The sequence below is a fragment of the Dama dama genome, chromosome 4 (assembly GCF_033118175.1).
Source record: "Dama dama isolate Ldn47 chromosome 4, ASM3311817v1, whole genome shotgun sequence".
Taxonomy (NCBI): Eukaryota; Metazoa; Chordata; class Mammalia; order Artiodactyla; family Cervidae; genus Dama; species Dama dama.
Window position 1 is genome coordinate 43045131 of NC_083684.1, and position 26427 is coordinate 43071557.

At 41.3% G+C, this 26427-nt stretch overlaps 1 long non-coding RNA gene across 1 annotated transcript; it reads right to left on the reverse strand.

Moving 5' to 3' along the window:
• Positions 1-7711: 7711 nt before the first annotated feature.
• On the reverse strand, positions 7712-17019 carry LOC133050727 (uncharacterized). Its single transcript, XR_009691690.1, has 5 exons — positions 16843-17019; positions 16142-16233; positions 15703-15795; positions 13612-13737; positions 7712-7808 (listed from the first exon to the last, which is right to left on the reverse strand). It is a non-coding gene; the product is annotated as an uncharacterized LOC133050727 (long non-coding RNA).
• Positions 17020-26427: the final 9408 nt, after the last annotated feature.

A 26427-nucleotide genomic window follows, 5' to 3' on the forward strand; every position in this document is an offset into this window, starting at 1 on the left:
AAGAGAATCTATGAGCTTCATCCTTCAAATCTTTGTCATCACATCTCACTGCCTACATCCTCCAGGCACAGCCTCCCACCGCCGCCCCCCCACCACCACTGATAACAGCAAATCTGAGTGTTTCCATTGAGGACTCCCCAAAAAGCAGAAGCCAATACAAAAATCAGACATTCTGAACATTTATTGAAGAAAACACTGTGAAGCATGAAGTGAGAAGGAGAATCTTCAACTTGCAAGGAACCTCCAACATCTGTGAAAGGAGAGAGGGAGGAAAGAGCCTCAGACTGTGCCAAGGGCAGAGGAAAACCTCAGCCAAGCCAGTGAGGAGTCCCTGAGCACACTGTCTGTTAGAGGAGTCCCCCGTGGGCAGGATGGCCCCGTTCTAGTCCCCCCACCATCCTCTGTCATCACCAGAGCAGCCTGACTGGGAACAAATATCAGGTGTGTCCAAAGGTGCACAGGCAAGTGGAGGCTATCAGTGAGCTGTGCTCCCAGAACAGGTTTTCCCCAAGGGAGAGTTGAGCAGGATGCCTCCAAGGCCACACACTGGGAAAAAGGTTCTCTCTCAGTGCGCTTGCCTTCCTATCCAGCCCTCTTGTGACCTTGACCCCATGCCCTTCTGTCAGACTCATATTCTTCCTCCTAAACCAGAGTAAATCTCACCCTCTGCTTCCTCTGTCTGCTCCCTGCCTATGCATCGCAGTTTGCGGGAAGTCATAGAACCAAGCCACTCGATCCACCAGGTATGTGTGCCATGCAACATCAGGAGGCCCTTGCTGCCCCCAGAGTCTTTCATTTTCCTTCCCTCGTGGATTCTCTGTCACATTTCTTATTGTCTTTATTGAACCCTCTTCTGCTTCCATCATTGGATTCTTCCCCTGGGTCTATAAACGTTGGTTCCCTCCTCCTGAACTCAACTGTCCCCTGATCCTTCTAACCCTCTGAACTGTCTTCATGCAGCCCTCCTTTCCTAGTCACCAAATGTCTTGTGAGATGTTTCTACACATGCTGCTTCCTCCCCTTTTAAACAAGACACTCATCCTCTGATTCTCTTTTTCCCCTCTGGTCAGCTGAAGCTGCTTCCTCACATGTCTGTGTTGTTGAACCCAATGCCTCATCTTGGGTCTCCCCTTCCATGACCTCTCGTATGTCTGTCACCCCTCATTCTCCACATTTTCTCTTCCCTTGGCTTCTAGGCCACGCTGCCCTCAGTCCTCTTCCTGTCTTTCTGGCCTCACCTTTTATGCCTCTCTTCTCGTTACCTCTTAATGTTGCTCCCAGATTCTCTCTTCATCACTCTTGAGGTGACTCCACCTTCTCTCCCTTCACATTCTTCACCATTTTCACAATTAACTCTCCACACTCTGCGGTCTGTCCAACTCCAGCTTGAATTCCCTCTCAAACACAAATTCCCAAACACAGTCCCTGTACGTCTTAACCAGAGCTTAAAATTCTATGCCTCCCATATTCTCTTCTTCTTGGGTCTTTGCTCTTTCTCTTAATGAGACTCCATTCTATCTGTCATTTGGGTTGGAATCTTGCCTCAACTTGGCCCTTTGTATCTGTTTCTCTGTTCATCCTTCCCCCCAGAGTTTCTGCTGGCCTTTCTGCCCACAGTCCTTGCCCATCTTCAGCCTCTGCTGCCTGCCTGTGGGGTCCTATTGACACCTCTGAACTGGTGTTTCCACCTTGAGTCTTTTCTCCTTCCAGGCCATCATAGTCACCAATGGCAGTTTTATTTTCCGAAAAGCGTAGATTTTATTATGTCCCTTTTGTGCTAAAAAACCTTTGATGGCTCTACATTGGGTATTCAGCTGCCTAGGAGCTAAAAGTAATCTCCTCCCAACTAAACTGGCTTTTTTTCCCCTCTCTCTCTGCATGTCTTTCTTTCAGTACTTGTTACTAACTAATTACTAATCAGCTAGTTCTCCAAGCTCACTTCCTCACACCTCAGTGGCCCCTAAAGAAATAAATGTGTGTGTGTATGTTTTACACATTTCTAACCTATTGCTGTGCATTTTCACCTGGAGTCGCCAGTCTCCCAGAAAGGAAGTGAAAGTAGAGTGTTCTGTTGGGCTCTGCCCCTAAATACAGGTCACGGCGTGTGACTCGGAGCAGGGCTCTGGGGTCATGCTGCCCGGGTTCAAATCTTGTCATTTTGAACATGTAAGTTACCTCCCTGGGCCTTGGTTTCCTTACCTATAAAATAGGCTAATAATTATGCTATGCCATAGGATTATTTCGGTGACTGCATAAGATAATGCAGGGAACAGGGTTAGAGCCACGCTTGGCACCGAGCAGTGCTCAGTGTTAGCTATTGTTATCATCATCATTGTTATTGTTTTATCACGCTTGCAGCATGACATTATCTACAGCTTAATTATTCACTGTTTGGCACGAGAGACTAACTTGGGAATTATACACAATTGGTGAATTAATATCCTGAATACTTCCACTAGGACATCAGGCTAATAATTTTTGGTACTTTAGATAACCCGTGATGGGTCCCAGAGGGTCCTGAAAACAACTGTCTACATTTTGCCTTGTAAGAATGAACATTTTTTTTTTTTTTTTTTTAGTTTTAGAAGTCTGTGGTTTAACATAGCAGCTTCCGCGATTAGAGACCTGGAAGCTGAACTGAAGGAAGAAAGGAAGAGTCCTGCTGACACAGAAAATTTCTGGTTCCCCACACGTGAGATAACACACATGACTCAGTTGGTCAGTGAAACCAAGAACATGGCTAAGGTGGCAAAAGACCAACTGTAGGAAGACAGCCTATCTTGGAGGAAGTTTTTAAAAAATCAATATAAAATATAGAAGTTGCTTCTGAAAAATAAAAATATTAAGTGAAAGTGAAAGTTGCTCAGTCGTGTCTGACTCTTTGCGACCCCATGGACTTATTTATACCATCCATGGAATTCTCCAGGCCAGAAGACTGGAGTGGGTAGCCTTTCCCTTTTCCAGGGGATCTTCCCAACCCAGGGACCAAACCCAGGTCTCCCACATTGCATGTGGATTCTTTACCAGCTGAGCCACAAGGGAAGCCCAAAGATATTAAAATGAGAATTAAAACTGTTTACCTAGATGGTTGTATAACATTGTGAATATAATTAAAGCCTCTGAATTATACACTTAAAAGGATTAAAATGGCAAATTTTATAGTACATATATTTTTATAGAATAAAAAAGCTAATCAATATACACACCAAAAAAAGACAGCTAAATTGTATAATAATTTATAAGAATATTTTTGTTTCAGAGATATATTTCTATATAATAGAGCTGCTTTGTCAGCTTAGTGTTCATTAAGTACCTACTGTATACAAGTACCATGCTTGGTACAGCATATTATGATAAGCAGCTGTTTTTTATGCATCAGTACTGAACTCTCTAGTGCCATTAATGAAAGAATGGTATCCTACATGAATGAGTCAATGGTTGTCAGTGCACTCACCACAGACTTTGTGGGCAAAGTACTTTTATCTTAGTCAAAAGAAAAGAAAATTAGCTTCAAAATTGTTTGAAAACTATATTCTGCTTTAAACACTGAATTATAAGCCAGCTAGCTCCTGCATTCTCATTATGACATTTAAAAGAACTGATGTGTTGTTTTTTCTCACCTAACCCTGCGTTAATGCAGTCTAACAACAGTCACTAAAGAGGCGGGCGCATAAACAACAAAGTCCCTCATAAGTGACAGCAAATTCTTAAGTCTCATGGAAGCTTCAGTCCCCCTCACTGAGAGCTTGTACAGTTTTCTAGTGGCTTTCGAACTCTTCCACATATTTAGGGAAAAGAAAGGTTAGTGACTCCAGCTGAGGAAAATGATCATCTTAGGGTCTGTCCCTAATGACATTTCCCTGCTTGGAAGACAGGAAAAAATAAGTAAATAAGAACAAAAGCAGTGATAGGGAATTCCCTGGCAGTCCAGTGGTTAGGACTCTGAGCTTCCACTGCTGGGGGCCATGTCCAACAAGAAAAAGTAGTGATAGAACAGATAGCTTTTTATAGTGGGAAGGAGAAGTAAGCAGACTTATGAGGTAGAGAGGCTATTAATTTGATTCAACTTGATTTGATGTAGCAGCACTGAAAAGCTTTGATAGCTGTAATAACTTGTTTTTATTGTAAAATATAATACATATTTGAAAGAGTACATATATACAATTTAAAGTAGAATCATAAAGTATGTAAATAACCTCCCACATCAAAACATGGGACATTGCCAGCCCCTCAGAAGCATCAGGCCCCATTGTGAATGCCTTCTTAATCATAACCTCCTTCTTCAATAGAGGTCAGCTTTTTCTGGGATTTTATGGTGATCATTTCCTTGCTTTCCTTCAGGGTTTGTTTGTTGGCATCTTCATTTTATTTTCATTACATTGTAATATTTCACTACCCAAACAGAATGCAAAAAAGCCTTGTTGATAGATACATAGTTGCTGCTGTGAGCATCATTCTTATGTGTCCTGCACCCAGTGCTCACATATTCTCTCAGGGGGTTCTTCTACTTGAAAGCTCATCACCAGCACCCAGGGGGTTCACAAATGGCAGGACCTCACCCTCAGAGTGTCTGATTCAGCGGCAGTGAGGTGGGACTTGAGAGTTCACACTCTTAACACATTCCCAGATGATGCTCATACCACCAGCCAGGGCTGGCACCATGCTTTGAGAACCACTGCTTTAAGTTTTGGAAAGGGATTTGCTGGATCAGGGGTGTGCATCTTTTCAGCTTTACTAATTAATGCAAAACCATTTTCCAAGGTAGTTATTAACGTGCCCACCAGAAGTATGTGTGTGTATGTTCCATCATCCTGTTATACCCATGCTAACGCTTATTGTTGTCAGACTTCAAAATTTGCCAACTCAGTGGCCATGGGAAGTTTCTCTCCTTGTGGTTTTAATTTTCATTTCCTTAATTCTAGTGAATTTGAACATTGATTTATCATTTCAGTCTCTTTTTTTGTGGAGTGCCTAGTCAAGTCTTTTGCCCATTTTTCTGTGGATTATCTATCTTTTTCTTATTGATATGTCAGGACTATTAATTTAAAAGACCATAATAAAGTTTCCATTAATTTTTGAAACTTAAACTTAGTATATAGATAGATATTAGTTAAGAGGTAAACAGTATAGATGGGTAGGAGGAGGAGGAGCAGGTACAGAGGACTATTCTTTACAGAGCTTCTCTTTAGTAAATGGCTTGAAAGAAGTAAGAACTTTTTCTCCAAGCAAACTACTAACTGTAGAAGCAAAACCACATAGAATAAGTATCAGCATTCTTCATATGTTCACTGAAAATGTGTTTGTAAGCACAAGGCCATCTTTAAACAGTCATAATGCAACTGAAATAGATCATTCAAAGAAAGGAGACCTATTATTGAGGCCAACATGGCCATCGACACTTGTTAGCTTGTCTCTGAAGAACAAAATTCTGAGCAGCAAAAGCTTAAAGTGAATGAAATTGTATCCAATTCTCAATCTAATGAAAATGCTTTGGGCTCTGGGCCAGAGAATAGATTTGGACCATGGAGGCGACTTTTTCCAGGGTCTTAAATTTAAACGGCTGAATTATTTTTAAAGTATCATCCTACTCAGTCTTTTGGAATGGAAATGTTTTTTTTTTTCAATTTAAAAAAAATATAATTTCAACATAAGGATGGAATGCAACATCTTTGTCTAGAAAAGCAGATGCTTCATTCTAATGCCTGCTCAGCATGGAGTAATGACACCCATTACAGCCTCCCTCAATCCATGAAACACACACACATACACACACACACACACACACACACACATACACGCCATGCATACAAGTATACACACAGACACATCAAATACATAGTATGCATACATGCACAAACGCACATGCATGCACACATATATTAAATATACACGCACACACATACTCACACTTTGTGCCTAGAATACTTGAAGCAAATATGCATATATTTAGTATAAAAGATGTATCTTCCACTCTTAAAACGCTAACTATTGTATCATGAAGACATATATAACTCTCAGTATCTCAAACCAGTCAAGAACAAAGGATCCATCTTAGAATTACTAGTTTGTATAAAACTTAATTATCTAGGAACTGAAGTTAGTCACAAATTTTAAGAGAGGAAAACTTTCCCTCAAATTGCTGCTTAATTTTAGAATGTCATGCCTGAAGAATATTTAGAATTGTTTTAAGATACAAGCAATTAAAAGGAAAGATGTTGTTATGGCCCAGTTGCTCATTCATTCTCTCTGTCTCTTTCTTTCTCACTTGGTCTCACCCTCACTCTCTTACATAAATAAGGTAGTATTAATAGTAAGTATAATTAACATTGTAAATCAACTATACTTCAATAAAATAAATTTAATTTTAAAAAACAGTAAGTAAGGATTAATTAAGAGATCCACTTGGGTGGGAAAGACCACCCACCTTCCAAAAACTCATCATCAAGCTGCTCCCTAAAGCTTGCTCACCCCTTCCCCACCCTATGCACGTCAGAGCTCAGTGGGTGGCAGGACCCAGCTTGTTCCATATGGACCAAGGCAGCCCTGATTCTGTATTCCCAATGCATCACTCCTAGACTTCTTGTCTTCAGCCCTGTGCTCACAGCTCTAACCTAATGGGGAGATCCTGCTTAAGAATACAGATTCATCTCTGACTTAGGAGGCTGACTTTTGTTTCAATTCCAAGATCCAGAGTTGTGAAATTCAAAGAGAGAGATGGTCCTTGGTAGTCCATGGAGTACCCAGAAGTAAGGTGACCTGAATATGCGGCCCTGCTGGACGCATCCAGTTCTCACCTGCCACTCAAAAATACTTCTAGCACATCTCTTCACAGCTCTCCATCACAGAAGTGCGGGAATCCCGTGGATTCTACTCTTTAATTGTAACGCTCTGGTTGTATGACAGGCAACATTTCCTGTATTCTTTGGGCTCCTTCACTTTTTAGTCAATTCAGATATTCTCACATACCCTCTAAGGAAGAGGCAGCTGAATAGGGGGGAGTCCCCAGAAACCAAGAAGTATTGCAGATCTAGAAGCACCAACTTTTATTAGGAACAATGGTACCACTTCCCAATCCCCATAGTGACCAACACACCTAATGTAGCCTTCTTGAGTGACCCACACTGAAAATGGTCTTAAGAACTCCCAGCGTTTCCCATAACCCTTTCTTTCAAGGGAGGGAAGCCTTGCCTGATGCAGTTACCTATAAGGACTCCTGGCTGTCAGCATAGCATTCGAACCTGCTACTTGAGTCAGGAGCTTCACATCTAACTGAGACTGAGTGCTTAAGGGACTCTTACATCTTGAACTGCTATTCCTGTCACTTCAGCAGCAACTTTTCTGGCTTTTCAAGGGTTTTTCTTTTTAACTAATTCTAGATAAGTAAGGTCGTTGCTAAATAGTTGCATTCTGAATGACTGAGATGTTGCAAAAATCCAAATTAAGCCACAAAACAGACAGTACCCAAAAAGCACATTGTGTTAGATGCCTCTGTGTATCCATTGTGATCTTCCTCTGTGCCTGTAGAGTGATGGAATTGCCGAAGCAGAACCCTGATGAAAGCTATTCACAATTTAGCATTTACCATCATATGGAAATGTCAGTTCCATCCACCAAAGAGAATATTACAGGCATGTTCAATATAAAATGCAAATATAATAGCTTAGTGGGCTGGATATGTCAGCTGTGTTTCACTTAAACCTATTACCTTGGCAGATTAAATACAGTTCCAGATCTTTCCCAAGGAGGATCTTCTGATGAAGTTACCTCTTATATCAGCTTTTGTGGCTCATCAGTTCAATTGGATATGACTAGAATGGAAACAAAAATGGGTGAGGAATAAGACTGAGTGGGATACAACCATGGAGAAATAGGAGAATCTGCCCATGAACCTTCTTGTACCCACTGAGAAATGTTATTATTGGCTCGAGGATAAGTATCAGCAATTTTTGGCAGAGATTTTTCTCTTAGGTGATGAAATAGGTGAGGATCAACCAATTCTCACCAGGCCTGCCTCACCACTTCCAAATCTTGCTACCTGCTTGTGTAACCCAACTCAACTGAGCAGAGGTGGGCCCAGCCTGAGCTATGGTTGCTGGCTCCAGCATGCTGTTTCTGTAGCTATTTGGGGCACCCAGCTCCCTGAACTGAACTCAGCAGTAGCAAACCCCTGTCTCATTTGTCAACACACTCCACACTCTTACCCCAACTTCCACTTTAAACTCATGCCCACATCATACCTTGTCTTACTATTGCTACTGTCCTACTGGATACGATTACATGCTTGAATGCCACAAAATCCCCATCCTTCACAGTGCCACCCACTCTGCAAGGACTTCCCCAGGGCTGCCCCGTCTCACTTCCCACCCCACACCAATGGAGAGGTTGGTGGCTCCGGGAACAGCACACTTTGAGCCCCCACGCAGTAAGACAGGCTTGGTGGGAATTAGCCAACCCATACTGTTTATCCAGCACAGTTCTCTTGTCCCCTCATTGCATGATCAGTTATAAGCTTTGGGGGTTATATATCCAGCAACACATCCCTATGGGCTTTTTCAAGAGAGTGTCTTGCAAATGACTACATAGAACTGTAGAAAGAATTGATCCTTTCTGAAAAGAGCCTTCCTCTGTAGTTTCTCTGATTCTTTTTGCTTTGTCTTACACTAACATGCAGCAAGTATTATTCCTTGATAGCTATTTTTATTTGTAACAAAAAAGAAGAAGAAGAAATCATGCTCAATAATTCCTGCTCTAAAATAGACTACTTGGCTAATTCTCAGCAAGCACTGAGTCTTTCTGCCAAAGAAGATAGTAACCCACAAAGCACTGGTTTCTGGACTGTTGGGATGACGAAAGTAGGGATAGGAGACAGTTGATCACTGTAGAAGGAGGTTCTAGAAGAGATATCTGGGCACACAAAATTTGACTGCATAGTTGTCAACTGGGCACCAGAGCTGGGTTCTCCTTTTGACTCCATCCTGACTAGCAATGTGACAAGGCCCTGGTTGAATCCCACTTAGCAAATTTTCTCCTCTACACAATGAAGAGGTTAATCTAGAGCAGGTCTTTCAACTCCAATCTTCTATGTTTCCACAAAAATACATTACCCAGAAGTCAGAGCAGATGGCTAGTTAAGAACCTAGAAAACTGTAATAAAAGCAACAGTTACCAACTTTTGTTTTCTGCTGTACTTTGAGCTCAGCACTTTACATACATGACCTCACTTAATCCTCACAGTCATTTCTGAAGGTTGGTATCATGCTCTTTATTTCACAGAAGAGGGAACAGTTCTCAATACACTCACCCAATCTTGTAAGGACTGTCATAATTAACAACAGAGCAGGGATTCCAATCCTGCTGTAACCAGCTCCACACTTATGTGTAGTAAGACGTTCCAGAGCCTTCTTTTATCACTCCCATTATCTGAAGTTGTGCCATGCGTCTTTTCTGTTTATACTCTCAATTCCTGATTTACCACCTCTTATGACTTCTTAAATGCATGTATGTCTGTGTCTTTGGCATGTGTGAAAGAGTGGCATAGTTTTAGCCTAGAGTTCTGCATCCATTCTTTGCACCAAGATGGGGATCAATAAGAAAACAGCAAAAACTAATTTCAAGGCAGCTACTTGCAGTATGAAATGTTAAGTGAAGATATGACCCAAAGAGGCCAAGATTTAGCTTAAAAGAATAGTTTTATAAGACCATCATGTAAAGTCCGCTTCATAAAGGCAAAGATGCCTAACATGAGTCCATTGCAATTTTGCTGAGGCCACTTTTGAATCATTAACTTTGGGGAGGCTTTGGGAGATTTCTCCTAGCTGGCTACAGAGTCTAAACGATCTCCCAGCCTTCGCATATTGTCACAGCAAACCAGTTATATTCCTCTGAGAAAAATTCACCACCCCAATCCCAACAAGCAGACAACTTGTAGCAAGTAGCAATTACTTATGTGAAGGGTTCCAAGAAAGTGAAAGTGATCCTTTGCCAGAAAGAAGTTTTGTACAAAGTAAAGAATGGACTCCAAAGTCAGAACTGTGCTGTGAACAAGGTCATCCTAATCTGTTTGGAAATCCTAAGCTGTTTGGAAGCAAAAGCTCTACTGTTTCATCAATATATTCTAGCAGTACAGTCAATCCTCTTTATTTGCAGACTCTGTATTTGCAAAATCACCTACTCACTTAAATTTTTTGTAAATCCCAAATCAATACTTGCAGTGTTTTCATAGTCATTGGTGGAAGCAAACAGTTTTGAGTCATCTAAAACGCACATCCCAGCTAAGGTTGAATGAGGCAATGTTCTGTCTTGTTTCAATTCTCATACTATAACCTGGTTTTCTCTTCACTCTTTAATATCCTGTTTTTCACTTATTGTGCTTTTGGTTCACTATTAAAAGTGGTTCCCAAGCAGAATGCTGAAATGCTGTCTTGTTTTCTTAAACTTAAAAAGGCTGTGATGTACAGAGAAACCATAGGTACTAGATAAGCTTCAATCAGGTGTGAGTTACAGTGCTACTGGCCATGAGTCCAATGCTAATAAGTTAACAATATATATTAAATAAGGTATCTTTAAACAATAACACACATAAAATTAATTTATATATTGATCAGTTGACAAAAATTCTGTGATCAGAAGCTCAAAGGAACCTAACCCATGGTTAGGAGCCATGGTTCAGTTTTTGCTAATTCAAAGTCTCTGGTGACTTTATAGAACATAAACACCAAGAATAATAAGAGCCAAGTGTCTTTTCAAATTTAGGAATTCCTAATGATGTCTTAAGATCTTTCTTGGGACTACCAGGAGGCTGTGGTACTAGTGATTTCATGCTATTTTCTGCCTCATGGGAGAGGGGGACTTACAAAACCATCCTCATTCCTTCTTTTATGGTGTGTAATTTTTTTCTCACTATTCAATTCAGTATTTATTGAGTGCTCCAGAACCTGCTGCTGCAGAAAGATATGCAAAAGGAGCATTTAGCAGTCTCTGACCTTGGGGCTACTTGGGATTACCTCGGATGGAAAGACCCGGGTTAAGAGGGCAGATGCAGCCAACTCTAGAGGAACGTAGAAACATCTCAGAAATGGCAGGGAAGAGAACAAGCTCTTGGAGGTGTAGCCTAAGGGAAACAGGCTATTTTTCTAATAGTAACCTTGAACTGTTAATTTAGTGTTTCCTCCCAGGAACTCCGCAAAGGAAGTTCAGCTTTGGCCAGAGCTTCTAATTAACTCCAAAGTTTCTACCACATCCGCAAACACCTAAAGACCACCCCAGTGTTCATTTCTCACCTGACAAAAGTCAAAAAGCTGATGTAAGTGAGAATTGCACCATAGGAAATCCTTTTCTCACTATGGGAAATGATTGCTGTATTTCCCTCAGTTTGATTATTTTGGGGACCTGTAATGTTATAGCTAAAAAAAATATTATTTATGATACTGAAAACAAAAACAGTAATATTAATTTAAGTACACAGTGTATGCCAGGACCTGTGTTGGGAACACAGGAATAAAGGGCAGAGTTTCTGCCTTTAAGCGTCTCACAGTCAAGTAGGAGAACCTGACCATTGTAAAACTGGGGTAAATGCCATGAGAGACGGGGGCAGGTGGGGTCTTGTGGCAGCACAGACCCAAAGTGGGAGACTTGGGCAGGGGGGCGGGGGGGCGGTGATAATGCCTCTTCCTGGAATAGAATCTTAGAAGTGAAGAAGAAAAAGTGTAAGAAGTAGAGTTGAACATTCTAGGAGGCAGGAACATTCTGTGAAACCCTAGAGGTGTGAAAGAGCTAAGACTGTTGATTGACCTAATAGTGGTCCCCAACGTTTTTCACACCAGGGACTGGTTTCATGGAAGACAATTTTTCCACAGACCAGAGAGGGAGGAGATGTTTTCGGAATGATTCAAGCACATTACATTTATTGTGTATTTTACTTCTATTATTATTACACCAGTGCCACCTCAGATCATCAGACATTAGGTCCTGGAGGTTGGAGACCCCTGCCATAGAACACAGAGCAGGAGATGGAAGAGGTTCAAGAGAGAAGGCTGGGGAGATGCAAGACCCAGATCATGAGGCTTGAAGGCTAAGTTAGGAAAGTGGAATCTACTGTTGGATTTCACAGAGGCAAGCAAAATAATCCTGTCTGCACCTTCTCTACGTCACTTAAAAGTAGTGTAGAGAATGCACTGTGTGTTAGAAAAGCTACTGGGGAAATCAGCCTAGAGAGGAGCAGTAGGAAGGTAGTGAAGGAGCAGGTTTAGAAAGCAGTTAGGAAAGTAGAACTGAGAGAACCACCTAAACAGCAGTTGGCAGTAGGAGGAAACAGGGAAAAGGGGTGCAGAGGTGGAACAGATTTAGAAACTACAATGAGTGCAGTTCAGGGTGTACAGAGTTGGAGGTACCAAGGACCAGTCCAAGGAGAGGTCAATAGACAGCTCAATATCTGGGGCTGACTTCAGGAGATTGGTTTGGGCTGGAAGTGATAATTTGATGATCAGTTCATAGATAACTATTGGGTTTACATTTGCACAAAGCTAAGTGTGTACAGAAGAGAGCCACAAAAGCACTCTTTGGGAGCACTAATATTTAAGGGATTAAAAAGAAAGTCAAGTCTGAGGTAATGCAGCCATAAATGAAGGAGGAAATCTAACATAGAATAGAGTCAGAAATGACAGAGGAGAAGAGTGCCACAGAGGACTGAATGGTCTGTGGAATCCAACCATGCCAGGAAGAAAAGCACAGTTTAATTGGGCATTAATGACCTGAGCTTCCCTACTGGCTCTGTGGTAAAGAATCTGACTGCAGTGCAGAAGACATGGGTTCAATCCCTGATCCAGGAAGATCCCCTGGAGAAGGAAATTGCAACCACTCCAGTATTCTTGCCTCAGAAATCCCATGGACAGAGGAGCCTGGTGGGCTACAGCCCCTGGGGTCACAAAAGAGCTGGACATGACTAAGCAACTAAACAACAACAAACAATGACCTGAGCAGTTAAATGGGGAAGTAGAAATGAAAACAGTGTTCTGTGTAGAGATGCAAAAAGAGATAAAGTAAAGACACAGCATGTGTAGACCAACCTTTGGCTAAACTAGATTTTCAAGAAAGAAGGAGATAGGAGCAAATAGCAGGGAGTGGAAAGTTTAGGAGGGTTCCTGCCACTGCAGGTTGGAACTTAGCAATGGCTCTTAATTGCTGGCAGGACACAGGGAACATTTTCAAATTGCACGTGACTACAGATTACACAGACTATAATATGTAAATCTCATAGTGAAGAAGAGAAGTGGGGGAACGATAGAGGATCAAGAATACAGGAGGCATCAGGTCAGGGCTTCTGAAGAGGATTTTTTTTATGAGAACCTATGACAAACAATAAAATGGAATCAGATTAAGACTCAGAAGACCCGTGAATGCCTCTTGCTAGCTTTCAACCTTAGGCAATTTCATCACCTCTCTGAGCCTAGGATCCTCATCTATAAAATAAGCTAAATACTAACTATCTTGCCTGGTTGTGGTGAGAATTAAACAGGATAATACGTGTGAAAAGCACCCTGGAAATTGGAAAGCCCTGTGCAATTGTGTGAGAAGATGGGCCCTCTTGCTGCCCTTCATCGTTTGCTGAGGTACCTTTTCCGGTTGAAGTTATTTCAGATGCCGTGGAAAAGCTTTTTTCAAAACTAAAGGCAGGATCTCTCTTTTCTGGGGATTTCTATCTTTATTTTTCTTTTTCCTACTTACTTGCAATGAAGAGTTCTGTGGATAAATAAGAAGAGAAATGTTTTTAATTTTTTTAATGTTAAAATAGGACTAATCACTATCTTAAAAACTGGTGGGGATGCACATGAAAATATTCAAACATATTTCTTTCTAGATATTTAATCCTCCCAGTTATAACCTTTGTGAAAAATCTCTGTTGTGTGATCACTACCTTAGATAATGAAGACATTAGACCCTGCCTGCTAAGGTGCCAGTGACCAACAGACCAACAGGCCCTCCAAATAGCCATTTCCTTCCCCGCTTGATTGTTTTAAATTAGCACTTCTCTCAGTCCAACAAAACACACTCCCATGATATTTGCCATGCAGTTGCTAATATCTATATTTTTTAATTAAAACATTTCTCAGAAAGACTTGGCATTTTAAAAACTACAAAGTTAACAAAAAACACCTGTGGTAGCTATTTTAGACTAAAATGAAGATTGCAAACCAGCACACCGTAGGCCCAGGCTGTCCCCACAGACAGATGTGTTTTATTTGATCTGTAGACTATTTAGAAAATAACACTAACAACAGCCAATATTTAAAATTTGATATTTTTTTATATTTAAACATACCAATTTCTACTGCCTCTTGGAACACTGGAAGATCACGCAACACAAGGCAGGGCCTTTTTCCCCCTAAATAAAAACAAATGGCTCTGTCTCCATGTCACCCCAAGTGTGTGTGAGTGCATGTGTGTGTGTGTTGTGTCTGACTCTTTGTGACCCCATGCCTCCTCAGGCTGGTACCCACAGATCCCTGGAGATTTCGAAGTGTGTGACCCCTGGCTTAAAGTCAAACCAAGTATAACACAACGGAAGGGGAGAAGTTTGTTTCCTAATAACAGAGTGACTTAAAAAAAAGAAAAAGGAAGTCTAAATACCTGGGCTGGAGTACCTGATTGTTAGCTCTTAACATTCTGTCTGCCTTAGTATAGGGCTCTACAGCAGTGGAAGTTAAATCTTTTCCTTCGTGTACTTAGTTGTATGGTAGAGATTAAAATAAAAACAACAACTTCCTTTGGGAAAGGCCAAAAGCATAGCCCCAAAGAAAAATTTGTATTACTTCAAAAGCTGAGGCAAGCAGCCAAAAGATTCCAGAAAGCTCTTCCTAACCTCATAAGGTCAAGAAACTCTGATGACCTGTGACGGCATGGAAAGACATCTGGTAGACCACACTTTACAGTTCAGAAGATAAAGCTCATTCTCAGTTTTATTAACACAGACTTACTGGCCATGGCTGGTCTTCGCCACACAGAAGAAATTCCCAAGCAGTGCATTCTTGGGCTCTTGTCAAGTGGTCTGTTGTCTGTGGAATTTCCTATTCTCCAGCCCCAGAACAGAAAGCAACACCCACCCCCCTCCAAACCTCAGCTTTGGCCGACATGAGATTTAAAGAGGATCATTTGTTTTCATTACAGCCCCTTGAAGCCCTTCCTTCCCTCCTCATTAATGAATTTCCAGTCTTTCATCAAAAAACAAAAACAAAAAAACAAACACAAAAAGGGACCTGACAGAGGACATGGTTAAGTGGCTGGCGCCCATAGCGTTGCCGGCTTTAAAGAGAGGAGACGGCCATTTACTGATTGTGGGGAGGGGCTGACATCCTTGGTTAGTATGCTAATTTCATCTCCTGCATTTAACATTCAGATCAGGTCCGTACAGGCCCTCCAGAGCAGCAGAGTCCAGGAATGGGTGGCTGTCTGCCTTGCAGCGTTGAACAGTCTCTGCATGAATTACATAAATGCCCCAACATTCCGTCTGCTCCGACTTCACTCTCTTCCTTCCTCTCTAAAGACACACAGACAGCAGAGCCATACACATGTGAGCACACACGCCACATGATGCTGTCACATGCACACACACACACACACACACACACACACACACACACACACCCTACAGACATAGTTCTCTATGAATGCTGGAGACATGCAGTGTAAGATATCCGAGTCACCCACAATTGGCTTAATCTCTCCTCCTTTGAGTCTCCAAGGCACACTTCTGCAGGGTGCATGTCTCCTGCTCAGGAAACTTGCAATGTACTGAGGTATCTGAAATAAGGAAGCAATATGAAGAGTAAATCCCCAATGAGAAGGAGCACGTCTTTCTATTGACCTTCCAGTCCCAGAAATCCTTACCGAAAGAAAGTTTAAAAAAAACTCTACTCATCTGTAGGGGCACCAGATAGCTCAGTTAACTGAACACCCAGAAAGAAGAAAGAGCCAGGTCATTTTATTCCTTGGGGTACCCACTTTGTCATGGTGTGTTTGGAACCCTGTGTTAAACGAGTATCTCATCCTGGTTGGTTTTGGACTCACCAAGCCACAGCTGGGTGACAATGGAATAGGAATCCCAAAAATGCTCCCACTTGGCTGTCCAAATGGCAAAGATAGTCACCTGGCACATTTTGCCTAGCACCCAGTCATCAGAAAACTGAATTTCCTCAGCCTCCTTTTCCCAGCATTTTTCCGTAGCATTGCAGCAGCTTCCTGGAGACAAACAGAATCAGCAGCTCCTGTTATCAGAAGGTGCATTTAGGGGTTGCTTTGAATAGACAGAAGCTATTTTGAGCAAGCAGGAGCTCCAGTTGAAAGGAAAGGAAAGGTTGGTTTTTAATATTTTGTTTTGTTTTCTCAAAGTGTGACATAACCGTGTCGTCTGGCATGCCATGGTTCCTTCCTCTGGCTACTCTGGTGAACCCTGGTCCTGACCTCTGGTGCCCACACAATATTCCATTTTTTGCTGAGGAACACCAGGCAATTCCTGTGGGAGCTTCCGACAGGAGCGATGGGTGTTTTCTCCAAGCTGCGGACTTGATTTGCCTCGATTTTTTTTTTTTTTTCTTTTTTTTTTTTTTGGCTCTGGTCCAAGATGTTTTCCTGTCATCGTTTCACTGTCTTTTCCAGTAATCCCTTTTTTAAACATGGCCAACAATTAGTCGATTTATCTCCACCACCAACACCATCCCCCACCCCCATCTCCACGCAAACACGCACTCCACTGAGCCCCATCACTGTCTTGTTTTGCCTTGAAGTCTAAGAAATTACAGCTTCTCATTAGCTGGAGAGCACATTTGGAACGGCTTTGTATTTACTCACTTAGTAAGTGATGCTGGCCTTTTTAATTATTCTCCCTCCGCGTGCCATCACAGAGCTGCAAGCTGTTCCAGGCAAGCCAAGCGACTGCGTGTCCTCCGCCAGGCAGTTGGAAGTAATCGTGTTTTACCTCACTGCTGCTGCTTTCTTCCTCTCCTGTCAGCAAGCCAAGGAATCCCCCCAAAGCTCTTACGTAGGAGATACCAAAACTGTGAGTCACTTCTGGCTCCCCGAGCAGAGGGAGCCCAGGGCACCGTGCACGGAACAGCAGACCCAAGATGGGGGTTTCCTCCCAGCCAAGCCCTGGGACCAGATGTGCAGCCATAGCTTGGTTTTTCTTGCTGTTGCTCCCTCTTTCTCCTCCACCCTTATCCGCTCCTTCGTTTGCCAGCGCCTTCCTCTTTCTTCCTTTCTGTGTTGCCGACAGCCGCAGACCCAGCAAGAGCTGGGTCCCTCGTTCCTTCTGTTGTTTTTTCTCCCCTGCAGCAGGCTTTGGCTGCTACCTCTGCAAGCTGGATCACCAAAGACACACGACTCCCTCACAATGAATAATCAATACAGATATTGATCTGTGGAAAATGTTTGTAAATTCCTGAAAGGGAATCAGGAGCAGGGGGCAGGGAGGCTCGTGGGGGACGACGACTGGAGTGCCGGTGGCGGGAGGCAGCCGAACTGGATTTGGATCCCAAGGCTGGCTGGCTCCGAGGTGACGGTACCGGAATGCGTGCGAACGAGGGTGCGCGCGTGTGAGTGCGCGGGTGACGCCGGTGTTGTGTGTGCCCCTTTCTCTACAGCTGCTTTCCCTGAAGAATCAAGAGCCAAATGGTCGGGAGCCCCCGCCAGTGCCATGCCTTGGCTGCGGGCCAGCACTGTTTTGTTTTCATTATCACACGCTACTTTGCAATTTGCATAAATACAGGGTTATTTTTTATCGTGTCGCCCAAAAGATAAAAAAAAAAAAAAAAAAATAGAAGTCTTTGTTGTGTGCAAGAGGGGCTTGCTGCCTTCTCATCATGGCTAAGGATTTAGCGTATGTAGAGGGCTCCAGAAGAAATACCAGCAAAGAAGTGGTAATCACAGAGAGGAAAGAATACAGGAGAGCCGAAAAGAGGAATTTAAAGATAACTGCAGGGGATTCAACTTGACACGGAACCAAATATTAGGAATACGTTTTCCTCTGTGGAGGAGTGGTAGCGCCTTAGAAAAGCGAAGAAGAAATAAAGACCACCAAGGTCTAACCAGTGGCCTGTAGTATACACAGGTCGCTCTTAATGACTGGAATGAGCGATTTATCTTTGGTGGACATTGAACGCAAATTTGCTTTCTCTGCCCTCATCCAAAGCCTAGAAAGAATGGGAACAGATGGAGTGTTTCCAGCAGACGGGACGTTTCAGAACTTGGTCTGTTTTCCCCTCTTCCCTACAGCTTGAGCAGCTCAACCAGATCTCCAGAACTGCATTTGCGCTAGTATTGAATGGAATTTGCATCCTCCCTTTGGCTTTTTCACCTTCAGGAAAGTGGGTACAACAGAATCTTAAGCTAAATAGCAAGCTTTGAGTGACTTTCTTCCTGCATGCTCAGAGTCCTGGCTGCAGACAGAGATGAGGCCTCCTGAAGTTATGCCCCCAAGTGGATGGCAGGTGTGCTCTGGGGTCCCAGGAAGTAGCAACTTATTTCAGAAAAGCTTCTAGCTCTCTCAGGCCGTTGGATGGCCCCCCTTCCCTTTGGTTTCCTGTCCTTTCACTTCTTGCCCACTCTGTTTCTGTGATTCGGTAGTAAAACCTCTCTTGGATCATCCTACTCTTTTCTCTCACTGTTCTGTCTTCTCCTGCCCTGGCGACAGAAGGGAGGCACCTCCTTTGAGATAGCTATCTAGAGTGAGACCTCTGCATGAGGACTCAATTCCAGCACCCCTGTCCTGGAAGGAGCCATTTGCTTTATCAGCCAGCAGCAGCCTCAGGAGGAACACGGATTTTTTTTTTTTTTTTAATTCTTATTCCTTTTCTGGCTTCTGATTAGCTCCAGCAATCCAATTAGCAGAGGAATTTATATCACACAGGCTGAGGTACCCCTACTCATCACAGCAGCTCAAGCCCACTCTTAAATTCTGTCGATAGTACATCTTCCTCTGACATGGATTAATTACAGCGCCAAGCCTTCCTGAGTAGGTCTACCCGTGAAAGTGTATGTGAATATCAGAATTAAAGAAGAGGCAAAAAGGATGACTTTTGTGTATCACTACATGATGCCTGAAGTCTGCGTTGTGCATCCTCCTTTCTGTGGGTCTCACGTCGTTCTAGTGTGTATCAAAAAGACCAAGGGAGTATTATGGAGGATTCAAAAGTGACTTAATCATGGCCCACCCATGTATTTTCTTCCATTGATTGACACATGTATCATGAAACTTCAGAGCTCTTAGAGACTGACTAATTTCCTGCCTCCAGTGTATACTTCCCCCAAAAGAGTTAAGCTATTTAAAATAGCTCCATGGAGAGAAATGACGTTGTCTTCATTGGTATTCCATTCCTGTTGGGTACAATTGTGATATCATTGTACCCTTGCATCTATCTACAATTTCATTCCGAATTTATCCTTACATTCATCAATTTCTAGCATCTATCTCTCCATTCATCTCTCTATATTCATTTATATATCAACTATTTATTCTGCTTCCCAGTCATCTATTTATCCATGTGCATCTAGCTATCCATTTTCTAACCATGTATTGATCTATGAATATCTTTCTATTATCTGTCATCTACTTGTCTATCCATTTGTGTCTCTATTAATTCATTTGTCTGTATTATCCATCTATCTGTTTTTCTATCTATTCATTAATCTATTCATGTATCTAGCCATTCAATCATCTATCATTTGCTTATCAGTTACCTTTTTACTTTGTGCCTTTTGTTAGCTATGATCTTAACAGAATCCCAGATTCACATTCTCAATCATTTTTAAGGTAAATAACACTCAATTTCCAAATGAAGTCTATTCCCACTGTGTACTTGGTTATCTGTTCTCTAGTTTAAGAGTCTTGTCAGCTATAGAAGTAAGTCAGTAAAATCGTATGGCTTTAAATGTGTTAAAAACTACAGGGAAGATATTTTATCCTGAATTTGTGGTACATTTTTCTTACTATAAGTATTCATTTCTACTCCCTTTAAACCATGGCTTTAAAAGAGGGGAATTTCACATAAAGTCTGCAGGTAAATCTCATGCAGGTTGTTAAATCTACCACTGAGCAACCTCATGGAAGTGATCCATTTCAACTGGTAGTAACTTGAGATTACTTTTATCAGGAAGGAAAACAGATACTAAGCCCTTACATGGTAATGTGGTGGTGCATGTTTGAATTTTTCTGGTATACAGACTGGGAGTCCAGTAGCATTTTAGAAATTAAAAATAGGTCCCCCCCCCCCCCACTTAGTTTTGTTCAGAGTGTATTCAACATTGGACCAACACTTGAGAGTTAACACCTTCTCAGAATGACCACTACCATTAGCTCTGAAGAAAATGGGTCCAGTGAAGCCTTATTGGGTTGGGGTAAATTATCAGTGGATAAATTTCATTTGTGTTTGGGACAGAAACTACAGTTTGTTGCTGGGAGGGCTGCAGTGGTTGGCTAGTTTTTCTCTGTGTTTCTAGGGAATCACTTCCCAAATAGGAGCCCAAGTCAGAATTCTAATTGAACAGCTGATCATGTCTCTGACCACACTGACCATCTCTCATATACTGCTCTTGTATAGGTACTATTATCCATTAAAGATCCAAATTTGTTTTTCTCTTAATTTTTAAAAACTAAACCACAGTATACTGATGAAGATAAAGCCTGTAAAGACCTCATCAGTTCTGAAATTGCCATCCTCAAAGAACAGGCAGACCTCAAAGACCCAAGCCATGTGTCTTCCAAGAAATCACAGATGTGAAAACCTCCTCATTCCTCTTCTCAGATCCTTTCCATTTGTTTCATCACTGTAGCTTCTGGACTTGATTGTATCAGAAATGATATCTAGTGAGTTCATGCTCTTTTCATGGCTTTTTTGCCAGGCTAGCCAAGGCTGCCTTCTCTGCATGACCCAGTAGATGCAGCACCTAGGGCCCAGCACACTTTGAGGAGGCCATGGAAGTCTTTTAATTTCTTTTAAAATCATCAAAAAGGTCAACTTTTTGGTCAAAAAAATTAACATATAATATTAATATACTCTATTTTATGCCAATGCAATTAGAAAATAGTTGTTATTGTTCAGTCACTAAGTCATGTCCAACTCTTTGCAACCCCATGGACTGTAGGATGCCAGTCCTTCCCTGTCCTTCACTATCTCCTGGGGTTTGCTCAAACTCATGTCCATTGAGTTGATGATACCATCCAACCATCTCATCCTCTGTCGCCCCCTTCTTCTCCTGCCCTCGATCTTGCCCAGCATAAGGGTCTTTTCCAGTGAGTTAGCTCTTCACATCAGGTGGCCAAAGTATTGGAACTTCAGATTCAGCATCAATCCCTCCAATGAAGATTCAGGGCAGAAAGTGGAAGTTTGAATAATTTTTCAGGGAGAAAGAAGCCCATGATGGCAAAAGCACCCAGAGTCAATGAATGTAGCTTTGACATTAACCAGCTGCTTATAACTTAGTTATGCTCAGAAGAGTGCAGTGGTTAAGGCCCTGCTCAGGAGCCAGTCTTCCTGGGTCCATATCCTGGCACCACCAAGTGTTAAAGTCATTTAAGTTCTCTCAATCTCACTTTCCTTAGCTGTAAAGTGGAGGTAGTGGTGCCTAATGCATAGGAATGCTGTCGAGATTAAATGATATTGTATATTTAAATTGCTTAGCATAGAACTTACATATAATGAGGGCTCAGTAAAATTTGTTATAATAATAATTATTACTATTGTTTTGGCTTTAAATGTCTTGTTTTAAATGTCTACCTCTCCTGATTTCAGCAGCTATACTAAATTAAATCTTTTATTTAAAAAATTTAGATTGTCTTCTAATTACCATAGACAGAAGAAAAAGTCGTTAACTGAAATTCCCTCCCAATTCTGGGAAATTCCCAATTCCCAGAAAATTTTGTCTCCCAGAAGTAGCAAATTCTGTACTATCTACCCGGAACCAGGTCTTTATTCTATAATATAAAACTTCTCTAATAAATCAGCATCATCTCTCTTGGTTGCAGATTCGATTCTTTCCTAACCTAAAACAATCCTGCAAAAATCTTATTAAGAACCACAGGTTAAAAAGAATATTGTCAAAACTTTCTCTCTCCTTTTCTCTCTTTACTTTATTATCCCCTCATTTTTTTTGTCATTTAACTCCAATTATGAGATGCTAAGTGCTTTTGGAAATTTCATTGTTAATATCTTCTCACAGTGCTATTAACGTAAATCAAGTTTAATAGTGTCCCAGCAAGTGTAAAAGCAATCAAAAATTCAGTACTCACGAATCATTCTGTAATTTCAGCATAAAATGTTAATAGAAATAATATCCAATACCATAAAATATCAGTAAATTCAACTTTAAATATATGTGATGAATTATTTCACCATCCTATAGCATTCGTGGAATATTCTAGTATGTAGAACTTAATTGGCCAAGCCATACCTCAGTCTTGCTCAGTCTGCCAGAAGTCCCCTCCTCTGCTCTCCCCCTACTAGCCAATCCTGGAAGATTGGACAGCTCAATGACAGGCATTTTTTCATCCCAGACACACTGAGTTATTTGGCCATAAGGAAAAATGACTCAGGATCAAGGTGGGAAGTACAGTCAACTTGAAGGAATTCAAATTAATGAGAACAAAGACACTGTAATTCAGTTCTAGGAATATTGATCAGTAGCTGCAAGGCCTTAGCTCCATATAATCAGCAAAGATGGCTAAGATAGAGGCCCTGTCCTTGGAGAGTTCACATCTCATGAGACAGACCAAGGCTGAGACACATACAACTTACAGTTTTTCCAGCCCAGCACTGAAGACAGCTGTCAAGTATGTCCTTAAGAAGACTCTGGTGGAATAGAAGTTGGTCAGTTAATTTTAAATTTTGCTAAAGCAGGAAAACATAAATGTGTGTGTGTGTGTGTGTGTGTGTGTGTGTGTGTGTATTGACTTGTATTTTAAGCATTTTAAACTTAAAAGCAACATACATCTTTTGCATGAACCACCACCATAGTGCTTGTCTACTGCTTCCACTCATTGAAGTGAAGGGAAAATTTAAGACACCCAAGAGGCCCTCAGAGTGGAGAATCCTTAACACTTGTCCTATCCATAGGGCAGTTTTCGGCAACTCACCTGAATGTTTTCACAGAGTTAATTTAACTGTCATAGAAACAACTCTTTGCATGCATATATCTCTGTTTTATACTTTATTCAGTTACAAATTTCATGAACAAAAATAACTTCCATAAAGAGGTCTGGGGACAAATACTACTAACTCTTAGGAAGAATATGACTCAGTGGGTGGGACCAGGACTGCTCATGGTACTCTAGGGTGTGGGTTGTTACCTGGAACCACGTGAGGGCACGGGCATCAGTCAGCAGGGCATCTGAAGGGCATAAAGAGTGACTGTCTGCTCAGTTAGTGAAGTGAGCATTTCTTAAAGAGGTCTATAAATGGAAAGGTGAGCCCAGAGACAAAGAATTTGTTGTTGGGTCAGAACAAAGATTCTCATGGGCTGATATTCACTTTGTTTTTTCCAGGATTATATGATGTAGGACACAGTGTTAATGGGTCTGACATCAGAGTGTCAAGTTAGTATCTTTAATACTTCTTATTTAACAGCTTGTTGTGGCTCTGACCTCTAGAAATTTATTTGAATCTTTTAAAATCTGGCTTCATTTATAGCCTATAAGGGTTTCAGAAAAACAAGTCTCAAATATTTGCTCTCTGTTACAGACAATTGCACTTCCTACATTTGTCCTAAAAGAGGTTTCCTTAAACCTGTATGTCCTCAAGCGTAGGACATAGCCACAGTGATGTAAAAGATCGTGTTTGGAGGTATACTAGTTAACACTTACGTCCTTATATAACAAGCATGTAATCTCATGATTCATGCATATTATCTCTTAAATTTCTTTCAGTAAAATTGTAAGTCCATTGAGAGAGAAAAATACTGTTGCAGTGGAGTGGTATAGGAATAGGACGGAATCATGAAGATAGTAGTCAAATGACTGAAGTTTAGGAAAGCCAGCTTAAGCTTTTAAGAGATATCACTACCTTTAAGAGATGTCTCTACGTTTAAGAGCTATCTATTGTTTGAGAATTCTACAATTCAGCCACTCTACTATTCACTTTTCAAGTAGAAGATTCTGAAAATAGTAAGTAGCCATGCTCATGTGAAGCAACTCACCTTCCTGATCTTTTGACGGTTTTCTCTACCTTGCTGTTTTTGTCCATTTGGTTGAAACATTTCAGCTTCCACTCACAGGCTTATATCAAGCAAGACACCTGAGAGACCTCATAAAAGGCAAACAATTCTAGGTGGTTGGTGTAGCCTTTCGTCAGTCTGCCAACATGGAGTCCAGTTTTTCCTGTAAATAAGACTCTGTTGGCCGCAGTTTTCTACACAAGCTCTTGTTTCTGCACAGGCCACACCTAGAAATAGCACTTTAGGAATACTGCTTATTTGACTTGGTTTGTCTTGCTAAAGTGAGGTCAGCCTGCTCTTCTTGACTCTGTCCTGGGAAAGTTCCATGTTAAGAAACCTGATAGAACCACAGAGAAGCAGTCTATCAATAGAAGCTCAGTATGCGATTGACTCAAACGAGAAAATTTTCTGAGTATTTTATATACATATTCTGCTGCTAAATCCACTTTCTATTTTGCATTTTCTTATGTTGTAATGGAAAGTCATACTTTAAACCCAAGTATGTTCAGCATGCCATTCTGTATTATTGATCTTAGTATATGACACTCACATGAGGAGAGATTATTCACACCTGGTAAGTATCTTGTTCATCTTTGGAAAATAATTATGACCAGTGGTGATGACTGCAGGGCTTATAGAAATAGAAGTGTTATAGAAATAGAAGAAAACGATGTGAGAAGCTTCTGGGAAACAGTCAGAGATGTGAAAAAGAAAAAGGGTTCATCACTGAGTTATGCATAAGAGAATTTAAAACAACCTAAATATCCAACAGGGGGTTATATTAAAATAAGACATAGTTTGTCCATATAATGGTGTACTGTGAAGCCATGTTGTGAAGTGATAAAGAAGTGAAAAGTATATACAATGCATTAATAAGTGACTTTTTAAAGTTTAAAAATAGTATAGATAGAAGATCCCGATTTTATTTCAAAATCTATTTTAAAATGCTACTTTAAAAATAAAACATATACTCATATATAAACAATCTATTTTTATACACTAAAATTGTAACTGTGAACAGAGGTATTACAGTTTTTTTACTATTTTCTTCTTTGTGATTTTTGTATTTTCCAAATGTTCCACAATGGTCACATATCTTTTATAAGCAGAAAAAAAAAACAACACATGTTATACATATATATGTATGTATATATATATTTATTACAAGGCAAGAAACAGGCAGCAATCTGATGTACAGAATTACTTTTGTTTATGAACCATTTGGCTTTAATGCCACCAATTTTGTAATCCTAGAAGCATGTTTATCTAGTAAACCCTGTTTTCCATTATGATCATGACCATGGGTTGGGATGTTGTGATTAGTCAAATCTTCTTAGAACTATCCCACATGGAGTACCAGTTTTCAGAGAATTCAAATATAAATACATGAAACTAGGCAATATAAAAAATAATTTAATCATCCTGAGTTGATTCAAAAGGAATCTCATAATCCCTTAGTGCTCCAATATTCTTTTCATTTTGAATGTCAATGACCTCTGAGGGGAGGAAGCATAGAGGTGAGAGTTAATAGCTGTGTCCGGTTCAATGCCCAGCTCAACTTCTCCCTGAAGACTTTCTGGCCCATGCATCCCACTGATGACTCCCCGTCTGAGTTCTAGGGCTTTTAGAGGATATACCTCCTCCCTGGGCTTTCTGTCAGCTTCTTCCCTGCCTCTGGGTCTCCCACGTCCTCATCCTGGACTCCCTAAGACCTTTGTCCTGACCAAAGGAGAAAGCACAGCCTCAAGCTCAATCTTCCAGGGAGATCAGAATTAAGTCAAGTTCAGGACCCCAGATACAGTGGTTCAGTTATAACAACACTGTTCTGAAATGATTCCTTGTCCAAGATTCCTTGTCCCTAATGAATTCCAAGGTGCATTGGTTCTAGGGTTTAGTCCTTGGGTTCCTTTCAGGCTGCTATTAATATAACACAAATACCATAGACAGAGTAGCTTGTAAACAACAGGAATTTATTTGTCTCAGATCTGGAGGCTGGAAAGTCTCAGATCAGGGTGCTAGCAGGTTCAGGGTCCAGTTAGGGCCCACGTTCCCATTCACAGCTGACCCTCTTCTCACTGGCAGAAGGGGGTTCTCCCTGTTCTCCCATGGCAGAAGGGGGAAGTGAGGGCTTCAAGATCTATTTCATGAGGGCTCTAATCCCATTCATGAGGACCGTACTCTTATGATCTGTCACCTCCCAAAGGCCCCATCTTCTAACATCGCCACATTGGG